This window comes from Mus caroli, unplaced genomic scaffold, assembly GCF_978045245.1.
Source record: "Mus caroli unplaced genomic scaffold, Mus_caroli_1 scaffold_17, whole genome shotgun sequence".
Classification (NCBI taxonomy): domain Eukaryota; kingdom Metazoa; phylum Chordata; class Mammalia; order Rodentia; family Muridae; genus Mus; species Mus caroli.
The window spans coordinates 12,032,498-12,056,391 of NW_028227272.1; the positions used below are offsets into that span (position 1 = coordinate 12,032,498).

Below are 23,894 nucleotides of genomic sequence, written 5' to 3' on the forward strand. Positions count from 1 at the left end.
AATCTATCTTGAGGCTACAAGACCTGTAGCCACATCCTCTACCTGTAGAGGGACTTGGGGCATTTCCCTGTGTGACTGATAGCTACAGAATTATGGAGAGCTGAGGCCTTCTGTCAGGAGCCTGGTGTCTAGGAGTGTAGCAGGCAAATACCTTCATTCCCTTGCAGTTATCTGTTGGGTCTCCAGAGTTTAAACCTAGTTGGACCAGAAAACAGGCTGCTTTTCACAGTCACACAAAGGATGGCATGATGAACTTAAAGGATTCTGTAACCAACTAGAGTTATTGGCTAATTTTAGCTGTAGTTTTGGCTAGAGACATTTCTTTTTAACAGATCTTGCTTCAAGTTTATTTGTAAAAATAGCAAAGGACATTGGTCATCTGCAAATAGTATGTGGGTGGGTGTGTCACAGCAGTCCATCTGTCTTCACACAGGCAGGAGCCTTTTCTATGGGGCCTTCACTGGGACCTGGGCACCTTTGGAAGCCTTGGCTGGAGCTGAAGCCTGAGCCTTAGCTGGAGCTTTGGCCTCTGCCTTGGTTTGAACCTTGGGCTTTAGTTGACAGAGCCTACAACCCTTGGCCATGAAGCTTCAAATCCACTTCCCAAGCTTGGGTTGAGCAATGAAAGCCAGATGGCTGAGTTTGCAGCTGGGGCCCTTTGGCACCTTAGGCTTGATGGCCTGAGGCTTCACAAGGGCCTTGATGGCCTCTGTACGTGCACTTACTGCCTTTGCATTGTTGGCCTGCATCTTCTTCAGGCCTTTCTTATGCTTCTTGGCAAAGAGCATGTTCCCCAGAAACTTGAGGTCAACCCCCTTAAGAGATTTGTATCTTCGTGACTGGGGTTTCTTGATGCCATTTCTGTGCCATTTGTGGGACTGGTTGTGTGTGGTATGGTTCTTGGACTTGGCCATGTCTGAAAGGTAACCTGGAGCTCCCGAAGAGCCTGGGACTGGAAAAGAAAGAGAGCGGCTAGAGACATTTTTATGTCTAAGCCAGTTGTTCCCATGTGGAGAGATCAGCAAATCATGTTATTTGTCTTGTTTCATGTTCTTGAATTTTTCTTTCTTGTCTGTAGTCGAGATCTTCAAGGGGTCTTCCGATATCATATCTGCTCCATTATCATTTTGGAAAGGGTCCAAAGCCTCTTTTTTCTTTCCCAATAACACAAATATAGAGATTTTTCTCCCAAAATAGCATGTACAGCAACCCAAAATCATCAAATGTATAGATTGATTCAATTTAGCAGCCTCTATTTATTTTTGGCCTGCTCTATTTTGATATCTCTCACAGAGGATTTGTAATCACCAAACTTATACCCAAATGCATTATGATCATTAAAACAACTGAAAATAATTAAAGCAATCTTAAACAATTATTATAATTCATTGAGACAGAGTCTCTCCCTATATCTTGCCTTTGTTCCTACCCACAAGAAAGTAGGTTTTCTTTTAGCATTGGGGGAATTCTATACACTAATTTCTAACATGGTTGCATAAGTTTGCAGTCCTGCAAACAGAATGAGGTTGCCCTTTTCCCAATTCCTCCCCAGAAATCATTGACAGGTTTTGTTTTTCTTTATCTTTAGGCATTCTGACTGAGGTAAAATGAAATCTCAAATAGTTTCATTTACATTTCTCTAATTGCTAAGGATGATAAACACCTTTAAAAATATTTTTAGGCCTCTCTGTCTAGGGTTGCAGCTGTCAGTGTTGCGTTTGGGCTCAGCAAGCCTGAAGCAAAAAAGAAAAAAAGCTAAAGAGACAAAACACAACCCAAAACCTACAGAAAAGCCTCAAAAACCTTTAAAAAAGAAAAGAAGAGGGGAAAAAAGGAAAAGAGGAAAAAAACAATGGAAGAAAAAGAGAATGAGACAGCGATCTTCTGGCCTGCATCCCTGTGGTGGTAAACCATTCCCCTTGGCCCAGCTGGCCTCTGTACTCCTCAGTATCACATAGCAGCCCCGCACCTTGGCAGGCCACACCTTGTGTCTGCACTGCCCTTTGCCTGCACTGGCAAAGATTTGGCTTCCCCCTTCTTGGGCCGCTATAATGTAAACCTCCAGGAGCCCCGAGTCTATATCTATCACAAAACACATGTCCCCAAGGCTGCCTTGAGAGCAGCATCTGACTGCATCTTTAAAAAAAATTTGGCCTTCCGGTGCCACAAGCACCAGGGTAGCTAGGGCGCAGAGTCGGCTGACACCCACAAGCTACCCACAAGACCCGGCACGAGATCTTAAGACCTCTGGTGAGTGGAACACAGCTGCTGCTCCAATCCAATTATACGGGACCTGAGACTGCATTAATTAGGGAAGCAGAAAACCCGGCCTGATCAGGGGCACAAGTCCCTTCCAGTCCACGCCAGAACAGGGGTACCTTGGGTGTGGAGTCTGCGGACACCCGTAAGGTATACACAGGACCCTCCATGGGATCTTAAGACCTCTATGAGTGGATCACAACTTCTGCCAGGAGGCAGGTTCAAACACCAGTTATCTGGGCACCTTCCCTGCAAAAGGAGAGCCTACCTGCAGAGAGTTCTCTGAACACTGAAATTCAGGAGAGAGCTAGTCTCCCAGGTCTGCTGATAGAGGCTAACATAAACACATGAGGAACAAGATCTAACCAGAGACAACTACAAAAACTAACTCCAGAGATTACCAGATGGCAAAAGGCAAACATAAGAATCTTACTAACAGAAACTAAGACCACTCACCACCATCAGAACACAGCACTCCCACCACACCCAGTACTGGGCACCCCAACACACCTGAAAAGATAGTCCCTGATTTAAAAGCATATCTCATGATGATGGTAAAAGACATCAAGAAGGACTATAATAACTCACTTAAAAAATGCAGGAGAACACTGCTAAACAGGTAGAAGACCTTAAAGAGGAAGCACAAAAATCCCTTAAAGAATTGCAAGAAAACACGACCAAACAGGTGATGGAATTGAGTAAAACATCCAAGACCTAAAAAGGGAAGTAGACACAATAAAGAAAACCCAAAGTGAGGCAATGCTGAAGATAGAAAACCTAGGAAAGAAATCTGAAACCATACATGCAAGCATCAGCAACAGAATACAAGAGATGGAAGAGAGAATCTCAGGTGCAGAAGATTCCATAGAGAACATCAGCACAACAAAGAAAATACAAAATGCAAAAAAACCTAACTCAAAACATGCAGGAAATCAAGGACACAATGAGAAGACCAAACGTACGGATAATAGGAGTAGATGAGAATGAAGATTTTCAACTTAAAGGGCCAGCAAATATCTTCAACAAAATTATAGAAGAAAACTTCCCAATCCTAAAGAAAGAGATGCCCATGAACATACAAGAAGCCTACAGAACTCCAAATAGACTGGACCAGAAAACAAATTCCTCCTGACACGTAATAATCAGAACAACAAATGCACTAAATAAAGATAGAATATTAAAAGCAGTAAGGGAAAAAGGTCAAGTAACATATAAAGGCAGGCCTATCAGAATTACACCAAACTTTTCACCAGAGACTATGAAAGCCAGAAGATCCTGGACACATGTTGTACAGACACTAAGGAAACACAAATGCCAGCCCAGGCTACTATACCCAGCCAAACTCTCAATTACCATAGATGAAGAAACAAAAGTATTCCATGACAGAGCCAAATTCACACATTTTCTTTCCACAAATACCGACCTTCAAAGGATAATAAAAGAAAAAAAAAATACAAGGATGGAAACTACGTCCTAGAAAAAGCAAGGTAATTCCTCAACAAACCTAAAAGAAGACAGCCACAAAAAGAGAATGCCAACTTTAACAACAAAAATAAAAGGAAGCAACAATTACTTTTCCTTAATATCTCAATATCAATGGACTAAATTCCCCAATAAAAAGACATAGACTAACAGTCTGGCTACACAAAGAGGACCCAACATTTTGCTGCTTACAGGAAACCCATCTCAGGAAAAAAGACAGAAACTACCTCAGAGTGAAAGGCTGGAAAATAATTTTCCAAGCAAATGGTCTGAAGAAACAAGCTGGAGTAGCCATTCTAATAGTGAATAAAATCGACTTCCAACCCAAAGTTATCAAAGAAGACAAGGAGGGACACTTCATATTCATCAAAGGTAAAATCTTGCAAGAGGAACTATCAATTCTGAATATCTATGCTCCAAATGCAAGGGCAGCCACATTCATTAAAGAAACTTTAGTAAAGCTCAAAGCACATATTGACCTCACATAATAGTGGGAGACTTCAACACACCACTTTCATCAATGGACAGATCATGGAAACAGAAACTAAACAGGGACACAGTGAAACTAACAGAAGTGATGAAACAAATGGAGTTAACAGATATCTACAGAACATTTTATCCTAAAACAAAAGGATATACCTTCTTCTCAGCACCTCATGGTACCTTCTCCAAAACTGACCATGTAATGGGTCACAAAACAGGCCTCAACAGATACAAAAATATTGAAATTGTCCCATGCATCCTATCAGACCACCATGGACTAAGAATGATCTTCAATAACAACATAAATAATAGAAAGCCAACATTCCCGTGGAAAATGAACAACACTCTTCTCAATGATACCTTGGTCAAGGAAGGAATAAAGAAAGAAGTTAAAGATTTTTTAGAGTTTAATGAAAATGAAGCCACAACATACCCAAACCTATGGGACACTATGAAAGCATTTCTAAGAGGGAAACTCATAGCTCTTAGTGCCTTCAAAAAGAAACTAGGGAGAGCACACACTAGCAGCTTGACAACACACCTAAAAGTTCTAGAAAAAAAGGAAGCAAATTCACCCAAGAGGAGTAGACAGCAGGAAATAATCAAACTCAGGGGTGAAATCAACAAAGTGGAAACAAGAAGAACTATTCAAAGAATCAACAAAATGAGGAGCTGGTTCTTTGAGAAAATCAATAAGATAGATAAAGCCTTAGCCAGACTCACTAGAGGGCACAGGGACAGCATCCTAATAAACAAAATCAGAAATGAAAAGGGAGACTAACAACAAACCCTGAAGAAATCCAAAACACCATCAGATCCCTCTACAAAAGGCTATACTCAACAAAACTGGAAAACCTGGACGAAATGGACAAATTTCTATACAGATACCAAGTACCAAAGTTAAACCAGGATCAAGTTAACCATCTAAACAGTCCCATATCCCCTAAAGAAATAGAAGCAGTCATTAATGGTCTCTCAAGCAAAAAAAGCCCAGGACCAGATGGGTTTAGTGCAGAGTTCTATCAGACCTTCAAAGAAGATCTAATTCCAGTTCTGCACAAACTATTCCACAAAATAGAAGTAGAAGGTACTCTACCCAACTCATTCTATGAAGCCACAATTGCTCTGATAACTAAACACAGAAAGATCCAACAAAGATAGAGAACTTCAGACCAATTTCCCTTATGAATATCGATGCAAAAATACTCAATAAAATTCTCGCTAACTGAATCCAAGAACACATTAAAACAATCATCCATCCTCACCAAGTAGGTTTTATGCCAGGGATGCAGGAATGGTTTAATATATGGAAATCCATCAACGTAAACCATTATATAAACAAACTTCAAGACAAAACCACATGATCATCTCCTTAGCCAAGGAGAAAGCATTTGACAAAATTCAAGACCCATTCATGATAAAAGTCGTGGAAAGATCAGGAATTCAAGGCCCATACCTAAACATGATATAAGCAATCTACAGCAAACCAGTAGCCAACATCAAAGTAAATGGTGAGAAGCTGGAAGCAATCCCACTAAAATCAGGGACTAGAAAAGGCTGCCCACTTTCTCCCTACCTATTCAACATTCTACTTGAAGTCCTAGCCAGAGCAATGCGACAACAAAAGGAGATCAAGGGGATACAAATTGGAAAGGAAGAAGTCAAAATATCACTTTTTGAAGGTGATATGATAGTATAAATAATTGACCCTAAAAATTCCACCAGAGAACTCCTAAACCTGATAAACAGCTTCGGTGAAGTAGCTGGATATAAAATTGCCTCAAATAAGTCAATGGCCTTTCTCTACACAAAGAATAAACAGGCTGAGAAAGAAATTAGGGAAACAACACACTTCTCAATAGTCACAAATATTATAAAATATCTTGGCATGATTCTAACTAAGGAAGTGAAAGATCTGTATGATAAGAACTTCAAGTCTCTGAAGAAAGACATTAATGAAGATCTCAGAAGATGGAACGATCTCCCATGCTCATGGATTGGCAGGATCAAAATTGTAAAAATGGCTATCTTGCCAAAAGCAATCTGAAGATTCAATGCAATCCCCATCAAAATTCCAACTCAATTCTTCAACGAATTAGAAAGAACAATCTTCAAATTCATCTGGAATAACAAAAAACCTAGAATAGCAAAAACTCTTCTCAAGGATAAGAGAAACTCTGGTAGAATCACCATGCCTGACCTAAAGCTTTACTACAGGGCAATTGTGATAAAAACGGCATGGTACTGGTATAATGACAGAAAAGTAGACCAATGGAATAGAATTGAAGACCCAGATATGAACCCACACAACTATGGTCACTTGATCTTCGACAAGGAAGCTAAAACCATCCAATGGAAAAAAGACAGCATTTTCAACAAATGGTGTTGGCACAACTGGTGGTTATCATATAGAAGAATGTGAATTCATCCATTCCTATCTCCTTGTACTAAGGTCAAATCTTAGTGGATCAAGGAGCTCCAGATAAAACCAGAGACACTGAAACTTATAGAGGAGAAAGTGGGAAAAATCCTCAAAGATATTGGCACAGGGGAAAAATTCCTGAATAGATCAGCAATGGCTTTTCTGTAAGATCAAGAATAGACAAATGGGACCTCATCAAACTGCAAAGCTTCTGTAAGGCAAAAGACACCATCAATAAGACAAAAAGGCCACCAACATATTTGGAAAGGACATTTATGTATCCTAAATCAGGTAGAGGACTAATATCCAATATATATATAAAGAACTCAAGAAGGTGGACTCCAGAAAATCAAATAACCCCATTAAAAATGGGGCTCAGAGCTAAACAAAGAATTCTTACTTGAGGAATACCGAATGGCTGCGAAGCACCTGAAAAAATGTTCAGCATCCTTAATTATCAGGGAAATGCAAATCAAAACAACCCTGAGATTCCATCTCACACCAGTCAGAATGGCTAATATCAAAAATTCAGGTGACAGCAGATGTTGACGAGGATGTGGAGAAAGAGGAATACTCCTCCACTGTTGGTGGGATTGCAAGCTTGTATAACCACTCTGGAAATCAGTCTGGCGGTTTCTCAGAAAATTGGACATGGTCCTACCGGAGGATCCTGCAATACCTCTCCTGGGCTTATATCCAGAAGATGTTCCAACTAGTAAGAAAGAAACATGCTCTACTATGTTCATAGCAGCCTTATTTATAATAGCCAGATACTGGAAAGAACCCAGATGCCCCTCAACAGAGGAATAGATACAAAAAATGTGGTACATTTACACAATGGAGTACTACTCAGCTATTAAAAAGAATGAATTTATGAAATTCCTAGGCAAATGGTTGGACCTGGAGTGCATTATCCTGAATGAGGTAACCCAATCACAAAAGAATTCAAATGATATGTAATCACTGATAAGTGGATATTAGCCCAGAAACTTAGAACACCCAAGATATAAGTTACAATTTGCAAAACACATGAAACTCAAGAAGAACGAAGACCAAAGTGTGGACACTTTGCCCCTTCTTAGAACTGGGAATAAAACACCCATAGAAGGAGTTATAGAGACAAAGTTTGGAGCTGAGACAAAAGGATGGACCATCTAGAGACTGCCATATCCGGGGATCCATCCCATAATCAGCCTCCAAAAGCTGACACCATTGCATACACTAGAAAGATTTTGCTGATAGGACCCTGATATAGCTGTTTCTAGTGAGACTACACCGGGGCCTAGCAAACACAGAAGTGGATGCTCACAGTCAGCTATTGGATGGATCACAGGGCCCCCAATGGAGGAGCTAGAGAAAGTACCCAAGGAGATAAATGGATCTGCAACCCTATAGGTAGAACAACATTATGAACTAACCAGTACCCCGGAGCTCTTGACTCTAGCTGCATATGTATCAAAAGATGGCCTAGTTGGCCATCAATGGAAAGAGAGGCCCATTGGACTTGCAAACTTTGTATGCCCCAGTACAGGGGAACACCAGGGCCAAAGAGTGGGAGTGGGTGGGTAGAGAGTGGGGGTGAGAGTATGGGGGACTTTTGGAATAGCATTGGAAATGTAAATGTGGAAAATACCTAATTAAAAAAAAAGAGAAAGAAATGTTGCCTCCTTTGTAAGCGTATTCCCTACTTTAATTTTTATCTTTTAAGCCCCAAGCCAGGACAGCTGGAGAGTACAAACTCCAGGAGAGGGTCATATTGAGAGCCTTTTGTCTTGGGGTATTTGCGGTCCCGTGTAAGTCGTCCCTCACTCTGGTCCAGCCTCAGAGGCTCTCTGCTCCAGCCTCTCTTGGTACCCCTGGTGCCACCAGCACCTTGGAATCCCTTTCGTCCTGCAGTGTGGGGGGTGGGGAGATGAATGCTGCAACTAGTAGCTACCCGATGGCCTCCTTATAAGTGAGCGATCTGCACTTGGACATCACTGAAAAGTTCAGTTCTCCGGAGCCTGTGCTGTCCATCCTGCTGTGATATGATCACCCGCCGTTCTGTGAGTTTTGCCTATATCAACTTCCAGCAGTCAACTGAAGCTGAGAGGGCCTTGGACACCATGAACTTTGACATGATTAAGGGAAAGCCCATCTGCATCATGTGATCTCAGAGGGATCCCTTTTTGAGAAAGTCTGGTGTGGGAAATGTCTTCATCAAGAACCTGGACAAATCTACAGACAACAAGGCACTGTATGACTTTTTCTCTGCCTTTGGAAACACCCTGTCCTGTAAGATGGTTTGTGATGAGAATGGCTCTAAGGGCTATGCTTTTGTCCACTTTGAGACCCAAGATGCCGCCTCCAGGGCCATCGAGAAGCTGAGTGGCATGTTCCTCAAAGACTGAAAAGTGTTTGTGGGCAGCTTCAAGTCTCACAAAGAGCGGGAAGCTGAGTTTGGAGCCAAGGCCAAGGAATTCACCAATGTTTATATCAAAAACTTTGGAGAAGAAGTGTATCATGGGAATCTGAAAGAGCTCTTCAGACAGTTTGGTAAGACCCTAAGTGTCAAGATGATGTCAAGCCAGTGGGAAGTCCAAAGGCTTTGGCTTTGTAAGTTATGAGAAACACGAGGATGCCAATAAGGCTGTGGAAGAAATGAATGGAAAAGAAATGAGAGTGAAAGTCATATTCGGAGGCCGTGCACAGAAAAAAGGAGAATGCCAGGCTGAATTAAAATGGAAACTTGAGCAGCTGAAGCAGGAAGAGGATTAGTACGAAGTGCATCTCTACATTAAGAACTTGGATGACACCATTGATGATGAGAAATTAAGGAAAGAGTTTTCTACTTTTTGATTAATCACCAGCACGAAGGTGATGTTAGACGATGGAAGAAGCAAAAGGATTGGCTTTGTTTCTCTCCTGAAGAGGCAACCAAAGCTGTCACTGAGATGAACGGACATATTGTGGGCTCCAAGCTGCTGTATGTCGCCCTGGCCCAGAGGAAGGAAGAGCTGAGGGCTCACCTGACTAAGTAGTATATGCAGCATATATGTGGCTGGGATGAGGGCACTCATTGCCAATGTCATCTTAAATCAATTCCAGCCTTCAGCTGGTGGCTACTTTGTGCCGGCAGTTCTGCAGTGCAGGGAAGACCTCCATATTATACATCTAACCAGTTAGCACAGATGAGGCCTAATCTATGCTGGCAGCAAGGCAGAGACCTCAAGGCTTTCAAGGAATGCCAAGTGCTCTGCTGCAGTCTGGGCCTTGTTCAGCTCTTCTATATCTAGCTCCAACTGGTAATGCTCTGGCCTCGCCTGACCTTCCTACTACTGCTCAGTCCCTACAACTATGCCAAACCTTGCACCTCTTGCTACAGTTGCTGCCACTGCTCCCAGGGCTGTGGCTCCATACAAGTATGCCTCCAGTGTCTGAAGCCCTCACCCTACCATTCATCTGCTGCAGGACACCTAGTCTGCAGTACATGCCCAGGGTCAGAAGCACATGACTGCCTCCATGCTGGCTGCAGTAACCCTCCCCTCCCCCACCCCCCAGGAGAAGAAGCAGATGCTGGGGGAGCATCTGTTTCCACTTATCCAAACAACGCATTCAAACCTGGCTGGAAAAATTACTGGGAATGCTGCTGGAAATCGACAACTCTGAGCTGCTGCACATGCTGGAGTCCCTCCGTTCCAAGGTGGATGAAGCTGTGGCAGTCCTATGGGCTCATCATGCCACGAAAGAAGCTGCCCAGAAGGTGGGCACTGTTGCTGCTGCTACCTCTTAGACAAGAAAAAAGAATCAAAAACCAAATAACCCCTCATGGCATCTAGCTAAGGTCTGAAGATGTCCTAGTTTGTCTGTGGACCTCCATACCAAGAACCAAGATGCAAATTCAATAGGTCGTTTTGAATCAAAAGGAATGATGAAGCACCTAGAATTTTTCAATTATAAGACTATATTCTCTGGCTTCTGTTGTGGCACAGATGATAACTTTTTTTTTTCCTATGTGGGTTCTGTTTATTTTCCCAATCTCAGAAATTGGTTTTGATGTACCCAAGACTTAAGTTTCTTAATAAAGAAAATAAAATCTCAAAAAACCCGATTTTTTAGTCATTTTTTTCTTTTTATTATTTATTTGTTTTCTATTAATTCGTTTATTTATTTACTCATTTTACACCCTGATTTCATACCTCCCTCTCCTCCCAGTGACCCCCCCCATATAGCCCCTCCCCCTCCCCTTCTCCTCTGAGAAGGTAGAGCCCACCCTAGGGTACCAACCTACCCTGGAACATCAAGTCACTGCAGAACTTGGCCCATTCTCTCCCACTGAGGCCAGACAAGGCAGCCTAGCTAGGAGAATAGGATCCACAAGCAGCCAATAGAGTCAGGGATAACCCCTACTCCAGTTGTTGGTGAGCCCCCAACAAGACCAAGCTACACATCTAATATGTATATGTATATATATATGTATATGTATATGTATATGTATATGTATATGTATATGTATATGTATATGTGTATGTGTATGTGTATGTGTATGTGTATGTGTATGTGTATGTGTATGTGTATGTGTGTATATATATATATATATATATATATATATATATATATATATATGAAGGTGGGGGAAGCAGGGCTAGGTGCAGTACATGCTGGTTAGTTGTTCAGTCTCTGGGCCTGTTCAAGGGTCCAGGTTGGTTGACTCTGTTGGTCTTCATGTGAAGTTTCTGTCAACAGGACAAAAACAGCAACCAACAGATAGGGAAAAGATCTTTAACAATCCTACAACTGATAGAGGGCTAATATCCAATATATACAAAGAACTCAAGAAGTTAGACTCCAGAGAGTCAAATAATCTTATTTTTAAAATGGGGTACAGAGCTAAACAAAGAATTCTCAACTGAGGAATACCGAATGGCTGAGAAGCACCTAAAGAAATGTTCAACATCCTTAGTCATCAGGGAAATGCAAATCAAAACAACCCTGAGATTCCACCTTACACCAGTCAGAATGGCTAGAATCAAAAATTCAGGTGACAGCAGATGCTGGCACAGATGTGGAGAAAGAGGAACACTCCTCCATTGTTGTTGGGATTGCAAGCTGGTACAATCACTCTGGAAATCAGTTTTTACAGTTCCTCAGAAAATTGGACATAGTACTACTACAGGAAGATCTAGCAATACCACTCCTGGGCATATACCCAAAAATGTTCCAACTTGTAATAAGGATACATGTTCCACTATGTTCTTAGCAGCTTTATTTATAATAGCCAGAAGCTGGAAAGAACCCAGATGTCCCTCAACAGAGGAATGGGTACAGAAAATATGTACATTTACACAATGGAGTACTACTCAGCTGTTAAAAACAATGAATTTATGAAATTCTAAGGTAAATGGATGGAACTAGAAAATATCATCCTGAGTGAGGTAACCCAATCACACAAGAACACCTATGGTATGCACTCACTGATAAGTGGATATTAACCCAGAAGCTTGGAACACCCAAGATATAATTCACAGACCACATGAAACTCAAGAAGGAAAACCTAAGTGTAGGTGCTTCAGTCTTTCTTAGAAAGGGGAACAAAATTCTCATGGGAGCAAATACAGAGACAAATTGTGGAACAGAGACAGAAGGAAAGGCCATCCAAAGACTGCCCCACATGGAGATCCATCCCTTATATAGTCACCAAACCCAGACACTGTTGTGGATACCAAGAAGTTCATGCTAACAGAAGCCTGATATAGCTGTCTACTGTCTCCTGAGAGACAATGCCAGAGCCTGCCAAATACAGAGGCCTATGATCACACCCAACCATTGGACTGAGCATGGGGTATCCAATGGGGTCTCCAATGGAGGAATTAGAGAAAGAACTGAAGGGGGTTTGCATACCCATAGGAAGCACAATAATATCAACCAGCCTGACCCCCTCCTTCTCGCACCGAGCTCCCAGGGACTAAACCACCAACCAATGAGTACACATGGAGGGACCCAGGACTCTAGTAGCAGAGGATGGCCTTGATGGTCCTGTGAAGGCTCAATACCCCAGTGTAGGAGAATTTGAGGGTGGGGAGGCAGGAATAGGTGGGTGGGGTAACATCCTCATAGAAGCAGGGGAGAGGGGATGGGGTAGGGGGTTCCGGGGAACCAGGAAAGGGAATAACATTTGAAATGCAAATAAAGAAAATATCCAATAAAAAATAAAAATGAAAATGTGGGGATGGGGAAAATGGATGATGTTTTAGGGATCTCACTGAGCAAAGCTGGAGTTGCACATTTAGGCTTGGCCATAGTAGTGTGAAGCTAGTATGCAAGGATTAGATTCTGGGTGGATTCAGTAAGGAAAACTAGTGCATCAGTTCCATGACTGTAACTACATCTGGGAGTATGGAATGGTGCTTGTGGATTAGGTTCAAATGGTGACCATTTTAAAATTTTTTTGTGATTTTTGTTGCTAATTTGTAGGGTTTCCCATATATTTTAAATATTAAACCCTTACCAAGTGTGATTCTAAATCATTTTTACCATTTTGTAAGCTGTCATTTTATCTTGATGGTTATGTTTTTATGAACACAATTCTTTTTTACTTTTATAAATCTTCAATTACCCAGATTTTCCTTTGTTGCCATATGCAACATACTTTTGATGCCATATTTAAGAATCCATTGCTAAATACAAAATCATGACAAATATCCCTGTGTACACTTTAAATAATTAAAAACCCAAGTTTTTGTTTTCTTTGATTATATTATTTTATATCATCCATTTTATTTATCTTTGATGTAATCCTTATAATTTTCTGCTAGCCTTAATTTGCCTTTTCTACTTCTCTACTTCTTCTTTCTTTCTTTCTTTCTTTCTTTCTTTCTTTCTTTCTTTCTTTCTTTCTTTCTTTCTTTCTTTCTTCTTCTTCCTCTTCTTCTTCTTCTTCTTCTTCTTCTTCTTCTTCTTCTTCTTCTTCTTCTTCTTCTTCTTCTTCTTCTTCTTCCCCTTCCTCCTTTCCCCTTCCACCTTTCCCCTTCCCCTTTTCCCCTTCCCCTTCCCCTTTTCCCCTTTCCCTTTTCCCCTTCCCCTTTTCCCCTTCTCCTTCCCTTCCCCCTCCCCCTTCCCCTTCTCCTTCTTTCTCCTTCTCCTTCTCCTCCTCCTCCTCCTTGCCTCCTCCTCCTGCTGCTTCTCCTCCTGCTCCTCCTCCTACTCCTCCTCCTGCTGCTCCCCCTCCTCCTTCTCCTTCTTCTTTTTTGTAACCTTCAGGATAAGGTAAGACTATTAATTTGATTTGCTCTCATTTTTAAATCTACAAACTTTCCTTGTGGCTGTTTCATACCCCACAAGTTCTGATACACTATATTTTCTTTTAATATCAAAATATATTTTAACTTCTCTTGCTATTTCTTCTTTAACCTACTGATTGTTTAAAAGTATAGTTAACTTCCCTATATTTATGAGCTTTTAAGTATTTTCTGTGTTCCTGATTTCTAATTTCATCCTTTTGTGCTAAGAAAGAATTTCACCAGCAGCCCAGAAGCTGAGAGAAGAGAAAGCTAGACTATCAAACCTCAAACCTTGCCTTCAGTACCATGCTTTCCCCAAAGAATCTTCTCCCCCAGACGTGCAAACTTCCACAGTAGCTTTGGACTCAAATATAATTGCCAATGGGGAACATTCCACGTTAAAACCACAATAAACACACAATAATATAATATAAACATTCTTATTCCAAAGGGGGAAATGGGAGCAAAGCAAGGTATGAATAGACCAAAACAAGTCCAAGCCCCAACATGAAAACCATCAAGTTCTGCAGTTCATAATAGAATCAGCTGGCTTCCAAAGGCTTAGAGGAGCAGAAATGTCAAGTCACACTGCCTGTAGCACACATTGTATCTCTCTTCATCACTGGGTACAACTTTCAGCTTTCCTCAATGGATACCTCATGACTCTGGCATCTCCAACATCCTGAGTTCTACATTGCAACTTGAGTTTTGTCTCCACTGTTTCACACATGGCCTCCTTGTGGAGAGGTTAAGTATGTCACATTGCCTTCCCTCAATTGTCCTCTGGAACCATGATGCAAGACTCCATGAGTCTGCTCACTCTTGAATCCTTCAAAAACAGTGTCTTGTAGATGATGCTGTCAAGTTTTGCTTGCCAACTCAAGCAGGATTTTGTCCCTCTTTGACCACAGCTGTAGCAGTGGCTGTGTACCAACTCTGGGGAAATACTTCTCCAGACAATTGCTTTCTTTCTTTTTTTTTTTTTTTTATCTCTGAATCTAATTTCCTTTATTTAGTTTCCTCCCTAATTAATACCATTAACAACTTGTACAATGTAACAACTTAGGACCCCCTATACAATGACAAAAATCCATCACCCACCAAACAACCAAAGACCACCCACCTAATCTCTATAGGAATGGGGTGTCATTCTCTTTAAAATTGCTTCCTGCTGTCTGGGGGCAATGGCATCTTGTGGGGGCCCTAAAAATGGAATATTGGTCAAGTTCTGGAAGAGCTAGATGCATCGTTTATCCAGTCTCTGTTTGATGAGAAAGTGCAGGGCTTAACTGAAGTTCTGGGTGGAACAGTTTGTGAGGCTGCATGATCTTAGCTAGTCATTAAAATTGTCCTGGGTGCTGCTTTTTTTTGTTTGTTTGTTTGGTTTTTTTTTGTTTTTTTTTTTTTTGTTTTTTTTTCCACTGTTTTTTTTTATTACATATTTTCCTCAATTACATTTCCAATGCTATCCCAAAAGTCCCCCATACCGCCCCCCACTTCCCTACCCTCCCATTCCCATTCTTTTGGCCCTGGCATTCCCCTATATTGGGGCATGTAAAGTTTGCAAGTCCAATGGGCCTCTCTTTCCAGTGATGGCCGACTAGGCCATCTTTCGATACATATGCAGCTAGAGACAAGAGCTCCGGGGTACTGGTTAGTTCATCATGTTGTTCCAACTATAGGGTTGCAGATCCCTTTAGCTCCTTGGGTACTTTCTCTAGCTTCTCCATTGGGAGCCCTGTGATCCATCCAATAGCTGACTGTGAGCATCCACTCCTGTGTTTGCTAGGCCCCTGCATAGTCTCACAAGAGACAGCTATCTTTGGGTCCTTTCAGCAAAATCTTGCTAGTGTATGCAATGGTGTCAGCGTTTAGAAGTTGATTATGGGATGGATCCCTGGATACGGCAGTCTCTAGATGGTCCATCCTTTCATCACATCTCCAAACTTTGTCTCTGTAACTCCTTCCCTGGGTGTTTTGTTCCCAATTCAAAAAGGGGCACAGTGTCCACATTTTGGTCTTCATTCTTCTTGAGTTTCATGCGTTTAGCAAATTGTATCTTATATCTTGGGTATCCTAAGTTTTGGGCTAATATCCACTTATCAGTGAATACATATTCTGTGAGTTCCTTTGTGATTGTGTTACCTCACTCAAGATGATGCCCTCCAGGTCCATCCATTTGGCTAGGAATTTCATAAATTCATTCTTTTTAATAGCTGAGTAGTACTCCATTGTGTAAATGTACCATAATTTCTGTATCCATTCCTCTGTTGAGGGACATCTGGATTCTTTCCAGCTTCTGGCTATTATAAATAGGGCTGCTATGAACATAGTGGAGCATGTGTCCTTCTTACCGGTTGGGACATCTTCTGGATATATGCCCAGAAGAGGTATTGCTGGATCCTCCGGTAGTACTATGTCCAATTTTCTGAGGAACCGCCAGACTGATTTCCAGAGTGGTTGTACAAGCTTGCAATCCCACCAACAATGGAGAAGTGTTCCTCTTTCTCCACATCCTTGCCAGCATCTGCTGTCACCTGAATTTTTGATCTTAGCCATTCTGACTGGTGTGAGGTGGAATCTCAGGGTTGTTTTGATTTGCATTTCCCTGATGATTAAGGATGTTGAACATTTTTTCAGGTGCTTCTCTGCCATTCGGTATTCCTCAGGTGAGAATTCTTTGTTCAGTTCTGAGCCCCATTTTTTAATGGGGTTATTTGACTTTCTGGAGTCCACCTTCTTGAGTTCTTTATATATATTGGATATTAGTCCCTTGTCTGATTTAGGATAGGTGAAGATCCTTTCCCAATCTGTTGGTGGTTTTTTTGTCTTATTGATGGTGTCTTTAGCCTTGCAGAAGCTTTGTAGTTTCATGAGGTCCCATTTGTCAATTCTCGATCTTACAGCACAAGCCATTACTGTTCTATTCAGGAATTTTTCCCCTGTGCCCATATCTTCAAGGCTTTTCCCCACTTTCTCCTCTATAAGTTTCAGTGTCTCTGGTTTTAGGTGAAGTTCCTTGATCCACTTAGATTTGACCTTAGTACAAGGAGATAGAAATGGATCAATTCGCATTCTTCTACATGTTAACAACCAGTTGTGCCAGCACCATTTGTTGAAAATGCTGTCTTTCTTCCACTGGATGTTTTTAGCTCCCTTGTCGAAGATCAAGTGACCGTAGGTGTGTGGGTTCGTTTCTGGGTCTTCAATTCTATTCCATTGGTCTATTTGTCTGTCACTATACCAGTACCATGCAGTTTTTATCACAATTGCTCTGTAGTAGAGCTTTAGGTCCGGCATGGTGTTTCCACCAGAGGTTCTTTTATCCTTGAGAAGAGTTTTTGCTATCCTAGGTTTTTTGTTATTCCAGATGAATTTGCAGATTGCACTTTCTAATTCGTTGAAGAATTGATTTGGATTTTTGATGGGGATTGCATTGAATCTGTAGATTGCTTTTGGCAAGATAGCCATTTTTACAATGTTGATCCTGCCAATCCATGAGCATGGGAGATCTTTCCATCTTCTGAGATCTTCTAGAATTTCTTTCTTCAGAGACTTGAAGTTTTTATTATACAGATCTTTCACTTCCTTAGTTAGAGTCACGCAAAGATATTTTTATATTATTTGTGACTATTGAGAAGGGTGTTGTTTCCCTAATTTCTTTCTCAGCCTGTTTATTCTTTGTGTAGAGAAAGGCCATTGATTTGTTTGAGTTAATTTTATATCCAGCTACTTCACCGAAGCTGTTTATCAGGCTTAGGAGGTCTCTGGTGGAATTTTTAGGGTCCCTTATATATACTATCATATCATCTGCAAAGAGTGATATTTTGACTTCATCTTTTCCAATTTGTATCCCTTTGATCTCCTTTTGTTGTCGAATTGCTCTGGCTAGGACTTCAAGTACAATGTTGAATAGGTATGGAGAAAGTGGACAGCCTTGTCTAGTCCCTGATTTTAGAGGGATTGCTTCAAGCTTCTCACCATTTACTTTGATGTTGGCTACTGGTTTGCTGTAGATTGCTTTTATCATGTTTAGGTATGGGCCTTGAATTCCTGATCTTTCCAAGACTTTTATCATGAATGGGTGTTGGATCTTGTCAAATGCTTTTTCTGCATCTAACGAGATGACCATGTGGTTTTTGTCTTTGAGTTTGTTTATATACTGGATTACGTTGATGGATTTCCGTATATTGAACCATCCCTGCATCCCTGGGATGAAACCTACTTGGTCAGGATGGATGATTGTTTTGATGTGTTCTTGGATTCGGTTAGCAAGAACTTTATTGAGGATTTTTGCATCAATATTCATAAGGGATATTGGTCTGAAGTTTTCTATCTTTGTTGGGTCTTTTTGTGGTTTAGGTATCAGAGTAATTGTGGCTTCATAGAATGAGTTGGGTAGAGTACCTTCTGTTTCTATTTTGTGGAATAGTTTGTGAAGAACTGGGATTAGATCTTCTTTGAAGGTCTGATAGAACTCTGCACTAAACCCATCTGGTCCTGGGCTTTTTTTGGTTGGGAGACTATTAATGACTGCTTCTATTTCTTTGGGGGATATAGGGTTGTTTAGATCATTAACCTGATCTTGGTTCAACTTTGGTACCTGGTATCTGTCTAGGAACTTCTCCATTTCATCCAGGTTCTCCAGTTTTGTTGAGTATAGCCTTTGGTAGAAGGATCTGATGGTGTTTTGGATGTCTTCAGGATCTGTTGTTATGTCTCCTTTTTCATTTCTGATTTTGTTAATTAGAATACTTTCCCTGTGCCCTCTAGTTAGTCTGGCTAAGGGTTTATCTATCTTGTTGATTTTCTCAAAGAACCAGCTCCTTGATTGGTTGATTCTTTGAATAGTTCTTCTTGTTTCCACTTGATTGATTTCACCCCTGAGTTTGATTATTTCCTGCCGTCTACTCCTCTTGGGTGAATTTGCTTCCTTTTGTTCTAGTGCTTTTAGGTGTGTTGTCAAGCTGCTAATGTGTGCTCTTTCTAGTTTCTTTTTGGAGGCACTCAGAGCTATGAGTTTTCCTCTTAGAAATGCTTTCATTGCGTCCCATAAGTTTGGGTATGTTGTGGCTTCATTTTCATTGAACTCTAAAAAGTCCTTGATTTCTTTCTTTATTCCTTCCTTGACCAAGGTATCATTGAGAAGAGTGTTGTTCAGTTTCCACGTGAATGTTGGCTTTCTATTATTTATTTTGTTATTGATGATCAGCCTTAGTCCATGGTGATCTGATAGGATGCATGGGACAATTTCAATGTTTTTGTATCTGTTGAGTCCTGTTTTGTGCCCAATTACGTGGTCAATTTTGGAGAAGGTACCATGAGGTGCTGAGAAGAAGGTGTATCCTTTTGTCTTAGGGTAAAATGTTCTGTAGATATCTGCCAGATCCATTTGATCCATAACTTCTGTTAGTTTCACTGTGTCCCTGTTTAGTTTCTGTTTCCATGATCTGTCCATTGGTGAAAGTGGTGTGTTGAAGTCTCCCACTATTATTGTATGAGGTGCAATGTGTGCTTTGAGATTTACTAAAGTTTCTTTAATGAATGAGGCTGCCTTTGTATTTGGAGCATAGATATTCAGGATTGATAGTTCCTCTTGGAGGATTTTACCTTTGATGAGTATGAAGTGCCCCTCCCTGTCTTTTTTGATGACTTTGGGTTGGAAATCAATCTTATCTGATATTAGAATGGCTACTCCAGCTTGTTTCTTCAGACCATTTGCTTGGAAAATTGTTTTCCAGCCTTTCATTCTGAGGTAGTGTCTATCTTTTTCTCTGAGATGAGTTTCTTGTAAGCAGCAAAATGTTGGGTCTTGATTGTGTAGCCAGTTTGTTAGTCTATGTCTTTTTATCGGGGAGTTGAGTCCATTGATATTAAGAGATATTAAGGAAAAGTAATTGTTGTTTCCTGTTATTTTTGTTGTTAAAGTTGGCATTCTGTTCTTGTGGCTGTCTTCTTTTCGGTTTGTTGAGGGATTACTTTCTTGTTGTTTCTAGGGCGTGGTTCCTGTCCTTGTATTGTTTTTTTTTTCTGTTATTATCCTTTGAAGGGCTGGATTCGTGGAGAGATAATGTGTGAATTTGGTTTTGTCGTGGAATACTTTGGTTTCTCCATCTATGTTAATTGAGAGTTTGGCTGGGTATAGTAGCCTGGGCTGGAATTTGTGTTCTTTTAATGTCTGTATAACATCTGTCCAGGATCTTCTGGCTTTCATAGTCTCTGGTGAAAAATCTGGTGTAATTCTGATAGGCTTGCCTTTATACGTTACTTGGCCTTTTTCTCTTACTGCTTTTAGTATTCTATCTTTATTTAGTGCATTTGTTGTTCTGATTATTATGTGTCGGGAGGTATTTCTTTTCTGGTCCAGCCTATTTGGAGTTCTGTAGGCTTCTTGTATGTTCATGGGCATCTCTTTCTTTAGATTTGGGAAGTTTTCTTCTATAATTTTGTTGAAGATGTTTGCTGGTCCTTTGAGTTGAAAATCTTCATTTTCATCCACTCCTATTATCCGTAGGTTTGGTCTTCTCATTGTGTCCTGTATTTCTTGGATGTTTTGAGTTAGGATCTTTTTGCATTTTCCATTTTCCTTGATTGTTGTGCCGATGTTCTCTATGGAATCTTCTGCACCTGAGATTCTCTCTTCCATCTCTTGTATTCTGTTGCTGATGCTTGCATCTATGGTTCCAGATTTCTTTCCTAGGGTTTCTATCTCCAGTTTTGCCTCATTTTGGGTTTTCTTTATTGTGTCTACTTCCCTTTTTAGGTCTAGTATGGTTTTGTTCATTTCCATCATCTAATTGGATGTGTTTTCCTGTTTCTCTTTAAGGACTTCTACCAGTTTGGTTGTGTTTTCCTGTTTTTCTTTAAGGACTTGTAACTCTTTAGCCATGTTCTCCTGTAGTTCTTTAAAGTCCTTCTTGATGTCCTCTACCATCATCATGAGATATGCTTTTAAATCCAGGTCTAGTTTTTCAGGTGTGTTGGGATGCCCTGGACTGGGCGAAGTGGGAGTGCTGGGTCCTGATGATGGTGAGTGGTCTTGGTTTCTGTTAGTAAGATTCTTACCTTTACCTCTCGCCATCTGGTAATCTCTGGAGTTGTTATAGTTGTCTCTGTTCAGAGGTTGTTCTTCTGGTGATTCTGAGTATCCTCTGTCAGCAGACCTGGGAGACAGGCTCTCTCCTCTGAGTTTCAGTGGTTAGAGCACTCCCTGCTGACAAGCTTTCCTCTTAAAGGGAAGGTGTACAGATATCTGGCGTTTGGACCTCCTCCTGGCCAAAGAAGAAGGCGGAAAACAGGACCTTTCCCAGATGCTGTGTTGCTTTGGCAGGTCACAGAAGCTGTAGGCTTCTGTGGTGCACACTCTCAGCTGTGCAGACTAAGTTCCTAAGTTCAGTGGAGTCCTGGATCCAAGATGTGCTCCCTGCTCCTGAGGCAGAGGGCTCCTGTGCAGGGCAGACCACTGTCTTCCAGCTAGGAGGGTGCCGGATGTCTGTGGCCCCAAAAGGGTGCTGCCTCAGCGGCTCTGTGGCTCCCGCCTGTCCCAGAAGCTGTCTGCCTCTGTGGTCCTCACTCTGACCTGTACAGACTAAGTTCGGTGGATGGCACTCCCTGCAGGGCAGGTCACTGTCCTCCAGCTGGGAGGGTGCCGGATGTCTGCGGCCCCAAACGGGTGCTGCCTCAGCGGCTCTGTGTCTCCCGCCTGTCCCAGAAGCTGTCTGCCTCTGTGGTCCTCACTCTAATCTGTACAGACTAAGTTCGGCGGAGTCCCGGAGCCAAGATGGCGCTCCCTGCAGGGCAGGTCACTGTCCTCCGGCTGGGAGGGTGCCGGATGTCTGCGGCCCCAAAAGGGTGCTGCCTCAGCAGCTCTGTGGCTCCCGCCTGTCCCAGAAGCCGTCTGCCCCCGTGGTCCCCACTCTGACCTGTACAGACTAAGCTCAGCGGAGTCCCGGAGCCAAGATGGCGCTCCCTGCAGGGCAGGTCACTGTCCTCCGGCTGGGAGGGTGCCGGATGTCTGCGGCCCCAAAAGGGTGCTGCCTCAGCGGCTCTGTGGCTCCCGCCTGTCCCAGGAGCTGTCTGCCTCTGTGGTCCTCACTTTAACCTGTACAGACTAAGTTCGGCGGAGTCCCGGAGCCGACAATTGCTTTCTAAAAGCAGGAAACTCTCCAGAATTTTGAGTCTAGGATCTTTGGTATGAATTTGCATTTTCCCAAGTTGAAGCCTTTTATAGGTGGGCTCTTGTTCTAGAGACACTTTTTCTATTAATACAAAGCAGAAGATTTTCTTTTAACTATTACAGCCTCTTTTTAAAGTATAGGCCCTCCTTGGTTGAATCCTTAAACTTGTTTGAGTCCTTCTTCTTGACATGGTGGATTATTTTTGTACTGTTTGCTCCACCTGCTGCTCTTTTTCACTGTTGACTTAGATCACTGTAGTAAGCAGTAGCTGTGCCTCAGCCTGAAAGTTTTCTGTCTTGAATTTTCCTCTACCAAACAGGCTAGCCTATTATATTTACATTCAGTCTCAGTTTCTCAGAAATTTGGCAGAATGCTGCCTGACTCCTTGCCAGAATATCACACAAGTTGCACTTAGCCCATTTCCTAATAGAGTTCTTATCTGAAACCTCAAGGGCTGAGCCTCCGTAGTCCACATTTGTCTCAGCTTTCTTGTCTACTGAGTTCATACCAAATGGTTTCCTAAGCTTTGCTTGCAGTCCTGTCCAGCTTTTATAGCCCACATCTGTAAGCTCTTCCAGATTCCTCCCATAAACCAGTTCCAGAGGCCTAAGAACTACACAACAGCCACACTTTCTGATACAGATTTTCTGTATTAGTTACACACACACACACACACACACACACACCATTGTAGGGATAAAACAACCTAGGAAACATGTATCCATGCTACAGTTTAAGCGGATACAGTCTGCCACTACAGTGAGGAAATCAAGGCAGTAGGAGCTTGAGTTGCTTCTTGACACCATGCATCCTTCTAGTCAAAAAAGAGAGGCATTGAGTGCTGGCCCTCACTTCTTTCTCCTGTTCTGCCTAGGACTCCAACCCATGGAATGGCATTACCCAGTTTTGGTGAAACAAAACTAGACATTTAACTGCAACTAGACAATCACTAACACACAAGGCCAGAGGCTTGTCTCCTATGTGTTCTAAACCTTGTCAAATTGTCAATTAAATATCATACATGTCATCCCACTACCATATATATGCTTTCCAGTGAATTAATTCAACTTTTATTATACTTGTCTATAAGCCTGCAGATATGATGAGGCATTCCCTGTTTTCAATATTCACTTTGTTTTTAGCTGTCAACAATCATGAAATGATTTCTTTGAATTAAACTTATTTGGAATATATTGATTTTCCTAGATTAGTGGATTTTTATATCTCACCCAATTTGAGATATGCTCACCAATTTTTTTTATATATTTTTTTCTTCCCCTTTCTTCTTTCTTCACCGTGGAAGCCAATATCTATTTTGTTTTCCATAACTCTGTCCCACAGTTCTCTTTGATTATGTTTACTTTTCTACCTATTTTTTTCTGATCTATGCAACATATAATTTTAAACTCCCATTTATTCTTTCTTCTGGCTGTCTCAAACAGCTGTTGAAAGTAATCCAGTAAACTTTCATTTTACCTGTAGTACTTTTCAGCTCTGAAGTCTTTATTGATTTTTTTTCCTAATGTCTTTCTCTTTATTTATAATCACATTTTGGCTTATGTATAATTATTCTGGTTACTATTCTTTGCCTATGTCTTCCTTTATTTCTCTGAGCATATTTGAGACAGTTGAGTTAAAATTACTATATAGTAAGTCCAATATTTGGCTTCCCCTTGGTATAGTTTCTTTCCATTTATTTTATTTTGTTTCTTTGAGTGAGCCACAACTATTTTTTGAATGTAATTTTCTTTCCCTATATTACTAGATAATCTGAATATGGATGACACTTCTGGCTAGAACAAAGACATTTAA

At 41.3% G+C, this 23,894-nt stretch overlaps 2 pseudogenes; one reads left to right on the forward strand and one right to left on the reverse strand.

The window, feature by feature from the left end:
• Window positions 1-446: 446 nt before the first annotated feature.
• On the reverse strand, window positions 447-914 carry LOC110311162 (large ribosomal subunit protein eL29 pseudogene; annotated as a pseudogene).
• A 7,644-nt stretch (window positions 915-8,558) lies between these two features.
• On the forward strand, window positions 8,559-10,418 carry LOC110311828 (polyadenylate-binding protein 4-like; annotated as a pseudogene).
• The last annotated feature ends 13,476 nt before the right edge of the window (window positions 10,419-23,894 follow it).